Genomic DNA, 3,858 nt, shown 5'->3' with positions numbered 1-3,858 from the left:
TTGGATTTTGTACGTTTGTAATAAATAAGATTGTGGCTTGTGGACGTACTTTACACCGTTGTGATCCTTGATTATGGTAAGTAGGTTTAAATATGGTGTGTGTGTGTGTTGTGGACCCCAAACTTCTGACCGGGTTTGGAGGGCATCACATTCCTTCTTGAAAAGTTATGGTTATAAAAACAAACGAAGATTTGATTCAAGAAATGAATCAGTGAAACGTTCACTTTCTTTTACAGTGAATGTGATTTATGATTAAAGGCTATTGAGGGTCGATGTTTTATTCGATCAACTGTTTTAAATAAATATAGATTTTTGAAATCATTTAAAAATTGTTTCCAGAAGTTTCTTTAATCTGATACCTAGAAACCAATTATGATACTTGCTGGGCATTTTTGGCTCACTTTTGCTTTGTGAATTCTTATTTCTTTCAGTATCAAATGAAGACAAAAGTGAATATCTCTTAATAGACAGCGAAAGTGGAGAGATCCCAACTGAAGGAATTTGGAGGTGTTAGAGTAAATAATACGAGGAAGTTAGGAAAGAGGTAATAAAATTGTATTTAGTTATTTTAATTTTAGAAGCTAAGATTCTTTGTTTCATACCACAACCTGTAAGCGATCCGGAATAATGAGGGGTTATCTATATATTTGTTTTAATATACAGGTTTATATTAGTTAAAGTTGTTTAGTGACACCCAATCCTGACCCCGGATTGGGGATGTTACAGTTGGTATCAGAGCCACAGGTTATTGGTCCCTGAAATACGAATAGGTGGAAGTAAGATAGGTTTAACAGGTCATATAAGATAAGGAATACCCTAAGTATACTCATCTTGAGTTCAAGTTGAGTGTGAGTTAAGATTAGCAGATCCGATATGGATTAGTAAGATAGGATATTGTTAAGATAAGTGAAAGGAAAATATATTGACGCTATAGATATATTGAGTTCCCAGATCCTATAGTTGTGAAGAGTCGACAGCTCGACGGAGGTTGGGTAAACTACCCTGCTTTTTATATGGTTTTAAAGGAAAATGTGATTGATTTCTGTGGGAACTTTGTATAAGGAAAGATAGAAAAGTTTTAGTATAAGCCAACTTAGAATTGCATAGTAGGTCAAGCTCCAGGCTGGAGGCAATGAGTTGATGGAAGCTAACAAAGAGCCAATATCGCAAGTTTAAAGGCACCACTGTGGCGAGAAGCTTTTTATTACTTTTCGGACGCTGCGCAAGGAATGATATCTACCATATTAGATGTTAGATATATTTGATAATGTCATGGCTAATGTGATTTATGTTTAGTTTTCAGATCTTACTTAAACAGGATAAATCAGTACTTACTGGAAGTCAGGACTTAAGGATATCAGTACTTATATTATCAGGAGATAATCATCAGAAGATGGATATTAGAACTTAAGTACTGAAGGACGTTCAGATAAGGAAGGAAGCTGGTTAAAGGAAAGAAGATTGAGACAAACATAAGAAGAGATATGCATGAAGATGAAATTCTATGAAGAATAGAATACTTGGAAGAAAAGATATCTGATTGATATATTTTAGGAAGCAGAATTATATTCCATATCAATTAGCGATTATCTTGTAACTGTGTAGTATATAAACACAGACATAGGGTTTACACTATAAGTGTTATCACAATCGAGAAGATTATTCATTATAACCCTAACAGCTCTCGTGATATTTGTTCATCACTGAGAGAGAACAGTTCCATACTATAACAGAGTTTATTGTTTCAATAAAGTTTGTTTTCAGTTACTTGAGTTATTAAAGTTCGATTTGATTGTGCTATACACTGTATTCACCCCCCTCTAAATTGTGTGTGACCTAACAAGTGGTATCAGAGCCTATCTGTTAACACACAAATAGTTTAAGATCCAAACACAATCATGTCTGAAGCAGAAACTCCAACTAAGCCCACCAAAGCTGAAGAACCTCCAAAGACACAAATTCAAAGCCGATACGAGACTATTAGAGTTCCCATATTGAGACCATCTGAATATGCCATATGGAAGGTGAGGATGACCATGTTTCTGGAAGCTACAGATCCAGAATATCTTGATAGAATCAAGGAAGGGCCTCACAGACCAACTAAGCTCGCAGTTGCAGTTGCAGGTGAAGCAGCAAAGTCTGTACCAAAAGAGAAGAGTGATTACACTGCTGAAGATATTGCATCAATTGCTAAGGATCCTAAGGTACGATACTTACTGCATAGTGCTATTGATAATGTAATGTCAAACAGGGTAATAAACTGCAAGACTGTAAAGGAGATATGGGATGCCTTGGAAACAAGATGTCAAGGAACGGATACGATTAAGAAGAACAGGAAGACAATACTCACTCAAGAGTATGAACACTTTGACTCAAAGGCTAATGAGTCATTGACTGATTTATATGATAGATTTGTCAAACTCTTGAATGATTTGTCACTGGTTAATAAGGAGTATGATCTTGAAGATTCAAACCTTAAATTCCTGTTAGCTCTTCCTAAATGCTGGGATTTAAAGGCAACAACAATAAGAGACAACTATAATCTTGATGAAACAACTTTTGATGAAATTTATGGAATGCTCAAGACTCATGAACTTGAGATGGAACAAAGAAGCAAGAGGAAAGGAGGAAAGTCAAAGACAGTTGCTCTTAAGGCTGAAGAAGAATCCCCCAAGGTAGCTACCTCAAGGAAAGACAAGAGTAAAGCTCTCTTCACAAAGTCTGATACTGAGTCATCAAGTTCTGAAAGTGATGATGACTCAGAATCTGAAAGCTTGCCTGAGACGAATGCTGATGAAGAGATGATGAAGCTGTGTGCTCTTATGGTGAAAGAAATCACAAAGATTGCATACAGGAAGTTCAGGAAGGGAAATAAGTTTTCCAGGAAAGGCACAAGTTCTGATAAGAATAATTTCAGAAAATCTGAGGGCAGAGGAGGAAAGTCTGACAGAGGAGATTATACAAATGTCAAATGCTACAACTGTGGTGAAAAGGGCCACATATCTCCTGATTGCAAGAAAGTGAAGAGTGACAAAGGCAAGGCTCTTGTCACAAAGAAGAAAAGCTGGACAGACACCTCAGATTCTGAAAGTGAGGAGAATTATGCCTTGATGGCAAATGCTGATAAGGCAAGTGCTGAAAGCAGTTCTAAAGCTGCTGAATTAAAGGGACCTCAAACTACTTAGGCCTTTCATACTGATGATATTAATAAGTTGAGAAGATATCTTAAAGCCATGTTCATTAGTTATAGAGATCAAACTTTAACATGTGAAAGATTAACTTCTGAAAATCTTGCTTGTAAAAAGAGGAATGATTATTTTGAAAAAGAATTAGTCTTGTTCCATCAAACTCAGAAAAATAACGATGATGCTTTCTATGTTAGGGATGAAGTACTTAAAATGAATGAATCTCTAAAAGCTGAGTTAGAAAAGGAAAGAGAGATTATCAGGACTTGGACTAACTCTGGCAGAACAACTCAGAATTTGTTAAGTAATGAAAACTGGAAAGAGGGCTTAGGTTATGGAGAGGATAAAAATGATAAAGGAACTATAGATATTAAGCCTGTTGTTTTTAAACAAAAGCCAAAGTTAAAACTTGTTAAGTTTGTAGCTGTAAAGTCTGATAATGAGACATCAGAAGTTAAAAAGGAATTAACTTCTGACAAACTAAAACAGGAAAAGACAACTGAAGTAAACGTAGGCTTAATGACTAAGAAGCAGCTTAAGCATAAGCTGATAGATGTTAAGAATGCAAACAAGGTAAAATCTCCTAGGAAAAATAGGAATGGAAAGGAAGGTGTAAATAAAAGCAATGATTATAAGCCTGTTCCTAATGCTCCTAGGAAAATATGTCATAACT

Source organism: Apium graveolens, chromosome 1 (genome assembly GCF_009905375.1).
Source record: "Apium graveolens cultivar Ventura chromosome 1, ASM990537v1, whole genome shotgun sequence".
Classification (NCBI taxonomy): Eukaryota; Viridiplantae; Streptophyta; class Magnoliopsida; order Apiales; family Apiaceae; genus Apium; species Apium graveolens.
The sequence above is the reverse complement of the archived record's forward strand: the minus strand, read 5'-3'. Positions refer to the sequence as shown.